General features: G+C 31.1%; 1 protein-coding gene across 1 annotated transcript in view; it reads left to right on the forward strand.

Annotated features, from left to right (window-relative positions):
* Nucleotides 1-15,465, forward strand: part of LOC115874648 (synaptotagmin-1) — a 141,058-nt gene that overhangs the window by 43,570 nt on the left and 82,023 nt on the right. The window lies entirely within an intron of this gene.

Consider the following 15,465-nt stretch of genomic DNA (forward strand, 5'->3'; position numbering starts at 1 on the left):
TTAAAATTCGGAATCATTCCGGTGCCTGGAAAAAAATTTATGCGAGGTCAAAGGTCAAAAATCTCGAGAAAAAAAATGTTTTTTTCTCGATTTTCAGCAAAACGGTAAGTTTTATCATACAATTATTTCAGACAATATTTCAATATTATAGATCATAAAATTCTCTATAAAAAATGTATGAATACTTTTTTTCCTTAGAGTCACTGTTTCCGAGATATAACGAGTCAAAGAGTTGTATAGTCTGTCCAACGACAAGATCCTTGACAGTGATAGATGTGTCTGTCATTTTAATTTCAAAGTAGTTTATTTTATTTTACAAAGAAATAAGTTGGTACAATTGGAACGTATTGAGTGACAAGTGATTACTTCAAAATATTGTGAAAAAACTATAAAACTGAGAAAATCTAATTGAGTTATTTTATTTAAAAAAAGACGGTATGTGTTAATACAAAACAAACAAGAACCGAGCACATACCAAAAATATAAAAAAGAACTATTTCTTACTTTCAAGCTTGAAGAAACTTCCCGCGTTTATTATTATATTTATTCATGGACTTAAAATAAATAACTTATGTACAAAATACAAATTTGTAATATTCCACAGGAATAAATAAAACAACATAAATAAAACAAACTATTTTAACTTACCATATTTTAGACCTTAAAGATTGATTAGTTAACTCTAATCTTAATTTTTTTAAACCAGTACTTTCTGACATTATTTTTCTGCAGTACTAAAATCCGTTATTTACCTATCGTGCGATGTTATTTTACAGCTACTCCAGTTTTTAGTATATGTTTCGTACGATCCTTGCACCATATACGAGGTGCACTTATCTATGACGAGATACGTATACAAACTTTATTGATTGTAACTTTATTGGTGTATAAGACTTCCTGCCTGGGCACCGAGTATTAACTATAAACTGTGCTCTGGGTCTACAATTAATTTTCCCTCGATTTTTCCTCCAATTGGCATCAAAAGACACAAAACACGCGTAATAACACGAATCAAAATGCATCATCTTCCAAAACGCAGGGTATTTGACATCAGTTGACACAAAACTATAACCTATAATTTGGCAAGACTTTGACAAGCCTCAAAAATCTAAAGCCGAGTTCATACGCATCGGCGTCCGTTTGTCGTTCATCGTTCCGTCAAACCAATAAAATTGAAATATGATCTGTCATTTTTGAAATAAACCAATAAAACTGGTTAAAAACAACAAGAGACGACGCATGAGGGATTTATATTTAGACCCATCCATAGTTAACTTAAAAAATATTAGAAACTTTTTTTTAGTAAAATAAATAGATTGGTATGGAGGTCATCCGCTTTTTTATGTCATCATTTGTCGAAATCTTACCTGAGAAAAAAAAACAGAGTATAAATGTAAATCGTCATAATATACACACGCTTCCTGTACGGATTGGAAATTATAAAAGCTATGGGAATAAAAAAAACAGAAATTTACTAGTCTGATTTATAACCTTCAAATACTTCTTCTTATTGTTCTTCTTGACCTTCTTCTTCTTGATCTTCGTCTTGTTCGTTTTCTTCATCCTGGATGTAAGTAAATTGCCAAACAAAATAGTCCAACCCAATCAAGTAAATAGTCCAACGACGTTTTCAAACCCTTCGAAATCCTTCAGTCCAAATCCTTCAATTTAATTTCTGTTAGTAAGAAGTTTCACTTCATGTGCCCATTGTGCACACACAATTTTTTTTGTATATTAAATATTTGTTATATAAAAAGCTTTAAATGTAATATAAAAAGCTTTAAAAAACAAAAATTCATTTATCTTTTAAGTGAAAATATATAATTAGTAGATTAGCAATATTTTTCCAATTCTATGCAATTCCTTTTCAGGTTAATGGAAACCTGACCTACTAAACTTTAATTAAAATTGAAAATTGGGTTAGGTTAGTGCCGCTATTCATAATCGTATTTTCCTGTTTTTCATAAAAATATTAGATTATTATTTATTGAAGAGAGAAAAAAAAAAAATTCTGTCTTCCCTCTTTGAAAATCTAAATTAAGATATTAATGAATATTTCAGACTTTTTACTTAATAATAATCTTTTTAAATATTAATTTATTACTAGCTAAAAGTAACATAAAAAAGAAATTTGTTGCAAATCCCGGAAGGAGCTCAATTTGCTCAAGCCAACTTTAATAAATTCGATATGCAATTTCAATAATTAAAAAATAAATATAAAGCAATTTTATTTTCTTCGAAATTAAAAAAATCCACTTCAGTGAATGATATCCTAAGATATAGACGATCTTACTGCTCTAATAATTTTTAATAAATTTATATAAAGTGAATTTTTATTTTGATATTCAGTTTTAAATTTGGGTTTTCCGTTTTATATTCGTAACTTTTTTATAATTTCTGAAATTTAATATTAATACAAGGTGAGCCTTAAATAAGTGCAAATATTTTCAGGGCTGGTAGATCTCGATAAAAGAAACATATTTTCTCTTTGCCGTTATCTTTATCGTCCAAAATAACCGAATTATTTTTCTTAGAAAATTTCCTAAAAAAATGATATTTTGCTTAAATTTTGAGAACCACTAGATATTATCAAGAAATTAGGTTTGCTAACTAAAAACTGAAAAAAAAATCCAAAAAATTTTTCAAAAAATTCCAAATTTTTATTTCCACGCTGTGTACAGTACATCTGCTGGATCTGTGTCTATGAAAGGAATGCGGCCAAAAAACATTTAAATAATAATAAATTTAAATAATACGTCGACTTGAAGAGTACGTCGCTCCGCCCACTCATTTTATTGGCCACTTGCAAATTTGTCGAATTTTTATTGATGGGACGCGTCGTCTATTTTTTTACGAAAAACATCGAGAGAATATCGTTTCCCCTCTCACGGATACCGCGTAGCTACAGAACGGACAGACGTACTGTAACTTAGTTTTCACTCTTAACAAAAATCTCAATATGACTCAATATTAGCTAGTACTGCCACTGGCAAAATCTTCATCAATTGCATATCCAAACTCTTAATAGAAATTTTATTTATTGGTAATGCAATATTCATACTACTTTTATTAAAACTTTCGTATGAAATTTAAACTTTGATTAATTTAATAATCCTGAAAGTTTTTAGCACAGAAAACATACAATTCAAAGTCAAATTTAAATTACATAATAAAGGGTAGGTCAAGTTTAAGATTATGCAGACTTTTAAAAAGTGGATCTAATTTAAACTTTTTAAAGAACCCTTTCAAAATTTCGGTGGTTGATTTTTTTATACTGAAAATAAACTAAACGTTTAAAATATACGTAGAAATAGGATAATAATTTTATTAATTTTCTTTTGTCAATTCCTGTTTTTTGGTATACTTCTTCTGTTGTTCTCTCTAGATTAAATATTATTTTTAGTATTTCATTTTGTTAAAAAAATAGAAAAAAGACTCAAAGTCTCGGTCTCAACATTTATACAATGTTAAACTGTTACACGTGTTTCGCTCATATACGAGCATCATCAGATCTAACAAGAAAGAACCTAAATAAATAACAAATAATAAAAAGGTCATCATAACTTACAAATACAATTAAAATTAATCCAAAAAAATACACGTTCACATTTTACAATTAAAACAACACTGAGACGAGGCTGAAATGACCGGCAAATATTTGTCAATAAAAAACACCCCCGGGAGGCTAGAGTTCAAATCCCGCTGGGTTATTCTATTTTTTATTTCTTATTTTATTTTTGATTTTGTTTGATTTTTTGTTCCTGTTTGTTTTTTATTGACAAATATTTGCCGGTCATTTCAGCCTCGTCTCAGTGTTGTTTTAATTGTAAAATGTGAACGTGTATTTGGATTAATTTTAATTGTATTTGTAAGTTATGATGACCTTTTTATTATTTGTTATTTATTTAGGTTCTTTCTTGTTAGGTCTGATGATGCTCGTATATGAGCGAAACACGTGTAACAGTTTAACATTGTATAAACGTTGAGACCGAGACTTTGAGTCTTTTTTCTACTTTTTTAATTTGAACCAGGTCTCTTTGAGAAAAATGGATGCATTCTTTAAATTTCATTTTGTTGTCTCTGTAGCATGTTTAAGGTTTTTTTGTTTTGTATTGTTGCGCGTATGAATTAAATCTGTATGTTCTTTGTATGTCCAGGAAAGAGTTTGAATAACAAAACAATAGTTAATTAGATTTATGTCCAATAATTTGACGAAACAAGTGAGTAAACAAAGTGCCCATTACATAATCAAAAAATTAAATCTATACTAATATATAAAATCCTTAAGTGACTGACATAGTGATTAACCACGATCCTGCTCAAACCACTCAGCGTAAGAAGCTCAATTTTGGCATATAGGTTGATTCTACAGTGTAGATGTTCGATAAGAAGGGATTTTTCGAAATTCCAGTTCCAAGAGGGTGAAACCACCCATCAAATATTACAATATTTTTTATTTTACAAACGGTCAAGTTTCCGAAAAAACGCTTAAACACGTATATGTTATTGTGTTTTTTTACATATTTTAAGATTTTTTAAAAATGTATACAGGGTGTTTCGAAAAATCTAGTCATTGATTTATCACGACCCTGCTTAAAGCGCTTGACGTAAAAAGCTGATTTTTGGAAAACAGATTGACTTTAGGGTGTAGAGGTTCGATAAGAAGGAATTTTTCGAAACTCGAATTCTAAGGGGGTGAAACTATCCCTCAAATATTAAAATATTTTTTATTTATAAAATCGGTGAGTTTTTCGGAAAAAACTCTTAAACACTTATATTTTATTTTATTGTTTTACATATTTTAAGATTTTTTTTATAAATTTATACAGGCTGTTTCATAAAATATGACCATTGAGTAATCACGATTGTGCTTAAACTGCTTGACGTTTAAAGCTGATTTTTGGCAAACGGATTCACTGTGGGGTGTAAAGATTCGATAAGGAGGGGTTTCTCGAATCTCAAATTCCAAGAGGGTGAAACCGCCCCTCAAATATTACTCTATTTATTATTTAAAAAACGGTTAGTCTTTCGGGAAAACGCTTGGACAAGCATAATTTATTTGTTTTTTTTTACATATTTTGAAATTTTTTAAAAAATCATACAGGGTGTTCCAAAAAGTTGGGTAATTTCTTAACCACGGTTCTGCTTAAACTGCTTGACGTAAAAAGCTTATTTTTGGCAAACGGATTTTTCGAAAGTCAAATTCCATCGAGATGAAACTACCCCTCAAATATTACTAAGTTGTATAATAATATCGCCATATTGTTTTTTCTCATGCTGACATGAATGTGAGAAAATTTTATCCAGTTTTTTATGTTAATGGAAATTCTAGTTTTTCTTTATCATCACCATTACAAATGATTAATTCGACGCGAACGAAGTCGCTGGTACACGCTAGTAAACATATATTAGGAGAGGATAAAATATAATTTGCAATATTAATGGCATACTTTTTTTTAATCAACTAGTGCTTAAATTTTTTATGAACATCTTCTAAAATTAAAATTTGTATTATCTTTAAAACATTTCGTTAAAGCCGAAATTACCCCAGTTATGTCCCCATTAGCAAAACCGGTACTTAAAATTATGCTCCCTACCGTAGTTGAATCCAACTAAAAAATTTTATATTAGCTTGAATAATAAATTATACTACAAGTTAGACCTGAAAATGTAAAAATATTTATTTTTTTATTTTTAGAATTTTCACAAATTATACTTTCTAAAAACTTTTAGAATAATTATATAACATTTTTTTCCTGTATTCGCTAATTAAATTCGTGTATTTGTTTAGTCCGCTGTTTACAGTGTTCTCTTATGGTGGCAGCACCGGTGGAGAACTTCTTAAATAATTAATAAAAGATTAAATTCTATAAAGTGTGTATACTATTTATACTTCTGCTTCACTGAATAAGATTTTTATTAAAATTTTCAACATGTAAGTGCCCAAGTTTATGTGACAGTGGTAAATCTAATCTTCATCAAATTATATTGATGTTCTTGTTAAGGTGCGTACTCACTAGAGCATTTTTGTCCGAACGAACCAAGCGAGCCGAGCGCACACGAACGAACTCAATAAGGAAAAGATCGCGATGTTCAGAGTGCTTGTTGCGTTTGCTGTGTTCCCACGTTCAGTTGTATTAAATTTTTATTCGCGCTTTGAATCTCTAGGTCACCGTAAACAAATCAGCATCATTAGTGTACCTGAAAATGCAATGGTTCAGTCGCTGGAAATATTTAAAAATTTGACACATGCCAAAATTTTCCATGTAAATAAAAAACAAGCTGTAAAGCATTGCCTGGAAACTTATATAGTGAAATTTTGATAAAATAATTTAGTACATACTAAAACACGGTATGTCGCTAGTGGCAGGAAAAATAATTTTTTGAGGTTACTAGTTTATTTGGTTGCCTGTGATATGCATATACAGGGTGTTTCCTAATTAATCTAAAAAATAAAAAATCGGTAGAAAACGGATTAAGGCGGGCTCTTAATAAGTATATTTATTTTTTTCTCGACAACCGTTTGATGAACAAGAAAAACTAAAAAGATCAATTTTGTTGAAAAAGGATGGCCAGTCAAGAAAAAAATATATTTTCTTTAAAAAAGCAGTTGTGTACCATTTATGTTAAGCAAAAAAATCTCTTTTTTTTAATTTTTAACACCCTGTAGATCAGAAAAGAAGTATTTTAGACCCAATGGTTATATAAAAATTTGTTTTAAGAATACATGAGGAATCACACCACAATTTTTTAGACTAATTCGAAAACACCCTCTATATTGTCAACTTGACAATGATTGCTGATAAATCAAAAAATACCTTTTCAGTAAAAAAAAGCCTGATTTTCGCAGGCAAAATTTTGATTTTTATTGAATTTGGGCCTGCGTCTGCAAATACTGGTGTGTTTTTTAATTTTCTATCTATCTAAATTTTAAATATCATAGTCAGAAATAGTTTTATTATTTATTAACTGTAAAAATGGTGTTTTCTTGTTGTGTTACATCTTGCAAAGAAACTAACAAAACTGCAAAAATGCACATGTTTCCAAAAGATGATAAGGTATGTATCTTAGATAAAAGAAAAATATATGGTATGTATTCGTTGTTTGATTTTTTTTCGTTAGCTTTAAAATCTATAAATCTCGATCTATTCATTAGACAGCCAGTCGACTTACGATCATTTACATGAAACTCTGTAAAATAGAAAAAATAAACTGTAAAGTATATACCGACCTGGTCATTTGATTACTGTGTATAGGATTTTAACGTGTAAGACAGAGAATAATATAAATGACCGGTTGACAGACAGAGAGACAGCATCAAAAGGGGCCGGCGAGGAGCCGGTGCGACCGATACAGTGTTGCCGGTTTTTACGGGTGTGGGCAAGGTAAAGCATAAGCATGGTGGGAGAACGCATTGAGAGGGGCGGTGCTTTAGATTTTCTCTTGCCGACCAGTATATTATCGTAGTCTTAAAGAAATTAGAATAAAATAAACTATGTTAAATTTATGATTATGATTAAGTGGATAGGTAATAATTTTCTCTCCCCGACTTACAAGATTGCCATAGCGATTCACTTCTAGACATGTAGGTAAATGATGACTAAAATAAACGACCCAAGATTTTCTCTTGCCGACCAGTATATTATCGTAGTCTTAAAGAAATTAGAATAAAATAAACTATGTTAAAAATGTTCATGTATACTACTGAAATGAAGATAATATATCTAAGCTAAATGTAATCTATTACAGTTGTAGTAAAATGAGTAACTAGTTGTCGAAAATCCAGATCCAACCCTGATGCAACATTTTTTTGAAACGTCTACTTCTGCTGTTTGAAATTTTGATGCAAAATCCGGCAATACCGGTCAGAAGAAATGTACCCACCCATACCCAACCAACTTTTTTCTCTTTTTAATACATTTGATTTGCCATTAAGCTTCCTACATCACTGTCTTACACGTTAAAATCCTATACACAGAGTTGACCTGTCCCGATCGGTATATATATATATATATATATATATATATATATATATATACTTTATATATATATATATATATATATATATATATATATATATATATATATATATATATATATATATATATATATATATATATATATATATATATATATATATATATATATATATATATATATATATATATATATATATATATATATATATATATATATTCTTATGTTTTATTAAAGTTACTCTGATATACTAATATATAGTCTGTGAACGAATAACTTTGAATTTCCCGCGGGCTTTTCTAGTGTTAATTTTATTAGGTTAGCAACTTGCGGCCATGCTGACGCAATGCCGTCTCTAATAGAACAGCCTCGGAGCGAGATTTATGACGTCACGCTAACATAATTATTCCTGATATTTGACTATGGCTGAAATCGTACTCCATAGTCAATGTAGATAATTTTAGTGTTAAGAATAATAATTTTAAAAAATATGTGGTCATCTTTTGTCAAGTTTATATTAGTTTATTAATTTCAGTAAACATTATGTTGTTTGTGGTGTAAATATTTTATATGCAATTTTTTGGATTATATTCGACACTATTTTTTTTTATATGACACAACACTGATGAAGGCTATAATGTTAGCCGAAACGTTTTTTTTTAAACCAAAAAAAAATAATGAAAAACCAAATGAAAACTTAATCAGCGTTTTTCCCGAACCTAAATCCCAAGAAAATCAAGAATTTTAGAATAATTTTACATTATGAAATGACAGTGATCTTTATTTCATAGCCATCGCATTTTTTTCTATGATATTGTATTATTTGCAAATATATTTTTTCGAACATTGATACTTGCAAAATATATGTACATATAAATTTTGTGAATGCAAATAATAATACATCACTATTAGTATCTATATATTGAATATTTTTTGTTAAATTAGATCGATTTTCAAACCCCAAAATTTAAAATATATTTTATATTTTACCCATTATCTTATGTCTACCATTTTACCCATTATCTGTTATGTATTCACTATTTGTATATTGTAAAACATTTGCTGCATTTGTATGGTTCATAGTTCATTTGCCAAAGTATTTATTACTATGAATAGATATATATTATATTTATTAACTGTATATTATGTATATTTCATGTAAACTATATCATTTTTAAAATACAAACCAAAAATACGAGGAATAATTATGTTTTCCATGTATTCTACAACATATTTATTAATCCGTATCTAATTAACGTGACGTCATAAATCTTGCTCCGAGGCTATGTAATCTCGCTCCGAGGCTATATATCTATATATACAAATGCAGCAGTTCTATTAGAGACGGCATTGGTCTGATATTTAGAAATGTCAAAAGCTGATGACATTTTACTTTTGACAATTATGCCATTTCGTGTTGATTTTTGCAAGAAGAGGAAGAACTGTCACTATTATTTTCCTTTTCTATTTCACGAAAGTAAAAAGAGTTACCTATCTGATTCGTTCAGGCACTCAATTTAAAGAATACTTAAAGAATATCAGTAACTTTTTTGACAAAAGGGTTTTATATTTGCCATGTTGGTAAAAAATAACGGTCAAAATTCAAAGTTATTCATTTTATAGACTATATCAGTGTAACTTTAAAAATAAATCCTTGGAATTCAAACATAAAAAACATTTAGAGCAGAAAAGGCGAAGGCGCTGGGTTAAACGTAGTCTCTACGAAAAACACGGAGGGGCGCTTTGACCAAAAATTTTACTATTCAGTTTCATATCTATCTTAATAGTAGATTATTTTTTTTATCTATGCTCTAAAGCCTGTTTTTTTAAATAAAAATTTGACATTTTTCACGTGATTGCTTCTTTACAGCTAGGTTAGAAATCATGTGACATTTGCCAAATCTTTGCATTGAAAAACAAGCTTTATTGTTATTTTCGTTATAATTTGTATAAATGTACCTTTTCCCGTTCCAATAGATTTTTTTCCTTTCGCCTTCTCCCTTCTGAAACTTCCCAGAAGACTTTCAATTTTTTTCTTTGCTTCTCTAGAAGCACATCCCATGATCTCATCTATCTGCCTCCACGTATCAAACTTCTTAACTTTATTATAGTACAATTCACCCTTTGGATTCCAAAGCACTGAATATTGTTCATAAATGTCTATTAACTGAAGGCACTTTTTTCTATTCCACTCCATTTCGTTTGAGCAAAGAAAAATCAAAACAATGAAAATTTTTAGCCGCGAATGCTCCGAATAGGACGAACACCATGAACGCAATGAACCTCCGTACCCACTGAACAATGCATCCCCTTTGAGTAAAATGCATGTACCGACAAGCCGGCGAAAATGTTTGGCGCGCTCGTTTCGGTGAAATTTTGCTCGCGAACCCGTATTCACTTGCCGAATTCGGCTCTGCGCGCTCGGCTCGTTTGGTTTGTTCGGAGGAAAATGGTCTAGTGAATACGCACCTTTAAACATTAAAACTAAGTTATATAAATATACTAGCGTGTACCAGCGACTTCGTTCGCGTCGAATTATTAATTTGTAATGGTGATGATAAAGCAAAGCAAGAATTTTCATTAACATACAAACTGGATAAAATTTTCTCACATTTATGTCAGCATGAGAAAAAACAATATGGCGATATTATTATATAACTTGGTAATATTTGTGGGGTAGTTTCATCTCGTTGGAATTTGACTTTCGAAAAATCCGTTTGCCGAAAAAATAAGCTTTTTACGTCAAGCAGTTTAAGCGGAATCGTGGTTAAGAAATTACCCAACTTTTTGGAACACCCTGTATGATTTTTTAAAAAATTTCAAAATATGTAAAAAAAAACAAATAAATTATGCTTGTCTAAGCGTTTTCCCGAAAGACTAACCGTTTTTTAAATACCAAATATTGTAATATTTGAGGGGCGTTTTCACCCCCCTGGAATTTGAGATTCGAGAAACCCCTCCTTATCGAACCTCTACACCCCACAGTCAATCCGTTTGCCAAAAATCAGCTTTAAACGTCAAGCAGTTTAAGCAGAATCGTGATTACTAAATGGTCATATTTTATAAAACACCCTGTATAAACTTATAAAAAAACTTAAAATATGTAAAACAACAAAATAAAATATACGAGTTTAAGAGTTTTTCCGAAAAAGTCACCGGTTTTTAAATAAAAAATATTTTAATATTTGAGGGATAGTTTCACGCCCTTAGAATTCGTGTTTCGAAAAATCCCTTCTTATCGAACCTCTACACCCTAAAGTAAATCTGTTTTCCAAAAATCAGCTTTTTACGTCAAGCGCTTTAAGCAGGAGCGTGATTAATCAATGACCAAATTTTTCGAAACACCCTGTATACATTTTTAAAAAATCTTAAAATATGCAAAAAAACAAAATAAAATATACGTGTTTAAGCGTTTTTTCGGAAACTTGACCGTTTTTTAAATAAAAATATTGTAATATTTGAGGGGTGGTTCCATCCTCTTGGAACTGGAATTTCGAAAAATCGCTTCTTGTCGAACCTCTACACCCTAGAATCAACCTGTATGCCAAAATTGAGCTTCTTACGTTGAGTGGTTTGAGCAGGATCGTGATTAATCAGTATGTCAGTCACTTAAGGATTTTATATATTAGTATAGATTTAATTTTGTAAGAGTCTCAATTTATTTTTCTTTGGTTCAGTGAAAAATAAATAGCCTTACTGGCGTACAGTAGTAAATTTAAATCTCTCGGGCGCCACCTCTGTTCTTTATAGTGGAAGAGGTCCACGTTTCGCCAATACGGGTAGCTTTTATACAGTGGAGATACCAGGGAGTGATGAAATGAAAAGAAATAAAACACACAGTTAACTATAACATAACATTAAGGCTTTATTTAATTAATTAACTATATGCTAAATACCCCAGGAAGTTTCACGACTTTAAATTGTAATGAAAGTGAAAGAAAATTTATAATTAATGACTCGTAAAATAAAATTTACAACAACAATCGAGCACCTCTAGAGTTTTGACCGTATAATCTCGATATGCAACTCACTGTCCGATTTAATCACGCGAATTCAAAGCGCGTTTTTGACATGACGTTCTAGTAAATAAAACGACGCGAGTTTCTAACCGGCGTCTAACTTAACGGCGCCGGCGTCCTAGTAAACACAGACATGTACGTACCGGAGCGATATACTCTTTTATAACCCGACTTTCTAAACGTCGGCGACGTCGTTACAGACGTCCCGGGATAAACAAACGCGAGCCCTGGATCGTTCGCAGTAGAACGAAACGGCGTCCTGTGGGATAATTACGCACCCGAGCCCTGAATCGTGCGCAGTAGAACGAGACGGCGTCCTGTGGGATAGATACGCACGCGAGCCCTGGATCGTTCGCAGTAGAACGAAACGGCGTCCTGTGGGATAGATACGCACGCGAGTCCTGGATCGTTCGCAGTAGAACGAAACGGAGTCCTGTGGGATAGGTACGCACGCGAGCCCTGGATCGTTCGCAGTAGAACGAAACGGCGTCTCGGTTAGTCGTCTGGATAAGCACAGTCCACACCGCCCGGTCAGGACCACCTCGGGATGTCGGCGAGATCCCACGGCGCTCCTGATGAGAATACGGGAACTACAGAACCAGTCTCGGGATGGACGAGATCCTGCCTTAGCTCCAAGGATATTCGCGCCCGTATATTTGTTGTACTACCTTAACCGCTATCTGTCTCCCTTTTAACCAAAAGAAATCGGCCTTCGCGTCCACGGGATCCGGACAAAATGCCTCAACCTTGCATGTATTTTTACTTCTATAGTAGGACAGTTGACACCTTGAGCGGATACAAGTCTGGTTAAATTTTACGTACGCGCGTTTCGGACCAAGATGCCTCTACCTTGCACGTATTTTTACTTCTACAGTAGGACACGAGACACCTGGAGCGAATTTAACTATCTCTATCTCCCTTATTCTATAACGCGTTAAGGCAGTAAAACAAACCGTATTAACAATAAAAAGAAAACGACCTACTCTCGATCACTTTGGCGGCTGGACTTACCTTTTTCAGAGCGGCAACGGCGGCTGGCAGCAGGGTACTTGGCAGAGCACTCCGGACTCGAACTTCACTGTTCACGTGCGATCACATCACTGACTACCTGGCGCTCTCGCTGCCAGGGTATACTCAAACGACCCTCCCCTCCACTCGACCGGTACTGGTAGGGCCAGCTTCTCGGCTGGGGAGAACCACATCTGTCCTAATGAGCATCTGTCCTACCAGTTGTTCGGGTAGAGTCGTCCACCCGAACGCGTCCCGAACGTTTAAAACAGCGTTGTCAGGTTGTCGCATTTTCAAGAAGCAATTAACAAAATTTTCTGTATCGGAAAAAGAGTGTAAGGTATTTATATTATGTAAATATAAAATAAAAATAGACTAGAGACTTAATTAAGACTTTATTGACATATTTAATAAATAATTACAAGGTTTTATCTAAATTATTTTTCTTGTGTGTTTGGTTGCCTATACCTAATTCTAAAATAGTTTATATTATGCATTGTTTTGTTTTTTTATTCTCACAAATAAGAAATAAATGTTTTATAGTTTATATTATAAAAAATCAATGATTATACATTTTATTTACACCCCTTACACTGTTTTGTGTACTACCAAGAGTATATTTCGTGACCTCTTATGATAAATGGGCACAAATAGTTTTATTACTTAATGCTTAGATTAAAATATTTAATCTATGATTAAAATTTAATAATATATTTGTACATTAAATATAATAGACTAGAGGCCCAATTAAGAGTTTACTGACATAATTACTAAAGTTCATCTAAAGTTACAAGATTTTTTTATATGTATTTTTGGTTGCCTATGACAGGCGAGGGCAGGCGTTTATTTAACTCACAAATAAATGTTTTATGGTTTTTATTATAAAACAAGGATTAATTTATTATACACCCCTTACACCTTCACAAAGATTCCAAGGGGAATATGTCGTGACCTCTTATATTAAAATGGACAAGGTTTATTAGTCAATGTTTTAGTTACCCATCAGCGTCTTTAATAAAAATCTAATGTATTCTATCTAGTGTATTTTTCATAGAAATGATCTGACATCATAAAAAGCAAATTTTATCAAAAAACTTTTTGATTATCTATATTGTTTAACTTGTAGTTTAACCTAACTTGCACATAATTTTTTAATTTAAAAGCAATAATTTTTTTTCTTGACAATATGGTGAACTTTAATATAACTAAACTCACTTTATAACTTAATTTTTGTAATATTCGTTTTTTAGCAATTAGAGTAAAAATTAATTAGGATACAATTTCTAATTTGAAAGATATATGAAATTTCATCAGTTTTTCCAATTAAATAAATATACAGGTTTTCTAAAAATATCTAATTTACTTATTATTTTGACATATCTACTAACTTTAATTTTTTTTGTTTTTAGGTATTTATGTTCTTTTTTAAAAATAAATTAAGAATGATTCAGAACCACGGATGTGTGTTCAGAACTGACTCCTTTCGGCCCAATTTAATTAGATATGTTATAAAACTTACAAATAAATGATTTTTTTTTCAAACGCAACAAAAGTATTAATTTTGGCGACGTGATTGATAAAATAAAAGTAATTTTAATGCCTAGGCATAAAAATAAAGCACTTTTACGCATAAGCACAAAAGTACGAAAATATATTATTAAACTGATATAAAGTGTCAAATTCAACGAGTGTAACCATAGTTTCTCGATATAAGCACCGTATGATCGAATAAAAACGGCCTCAGCGATCGCTATGAAATGAAGATCGCTGTCATTTTATATGTAAATTTATATGGGAAATGTCATCGATTGTCATTTCATAGCCATCGCTGACGCCGTTTTTATTCGATCATACGGTATAATTAGTTACAAGGTATTACTTTTAAATCTTGTTATATTATTTGCAAAGTTTGAAATTGTTTAAAAAAAATATTTGTGACGTTTGAAAAAAATAGCATGTCCTATTCGGAGTAAAAATGACGGTTTGTGCCTATGGCCTGTAATGAAATAAATTATTTTATAATATGAAAAATTGTTTACCTTTTTTATTTTTTATAGATTATTGTCAAAAAAGTGATTGGGTGCAGTATTAGTAATAAGAATAATACACAATGGTCACAGTGGCCGGCTATGAAATAATGATTGCTGTCATTTTATATTTAAAATTATATGGGGAATGTCATCGATAATCATTAACAAGCTAACTGGACGCCGTTTTTTTTCGATCATACAGTACTATACAATTGAAAAAAAATTGCTGCTCTTCCAGCTGTTTTTTTTTTGATTTTACAGTATTTATATATATTTATATGTAATTTGTTTTAATCAACTTTACATATTACGGTTTTTATGAATTCCTTTGCTCACATATTTTGTTCTTATTATTTTACCGGTTTTGTCTCAAGGCACTCAGGCAAGAAATACCTAATTATTAATGTTAAATTATTATTAACTACTTTTAG

The sequence above is a fragment of the Sitophilus oryzae genome, unplaced genomic scaffold (genome assembly GCF_002938485.1).
Source record: "Sitophilus oryzae breed Bouriz unplaced genomic scaffold, Soryzae_2.0 scaffold_1297_pilon_pilon, whole genome shotgun sequence".
Taxonomy (NCBI): domain Eukaryota; kingdom Metazoa; phylum Arthropoda; class Insecta; order Coleoptera; family Curculionidae; genus Sitophilus; species Sitophilus oryzae.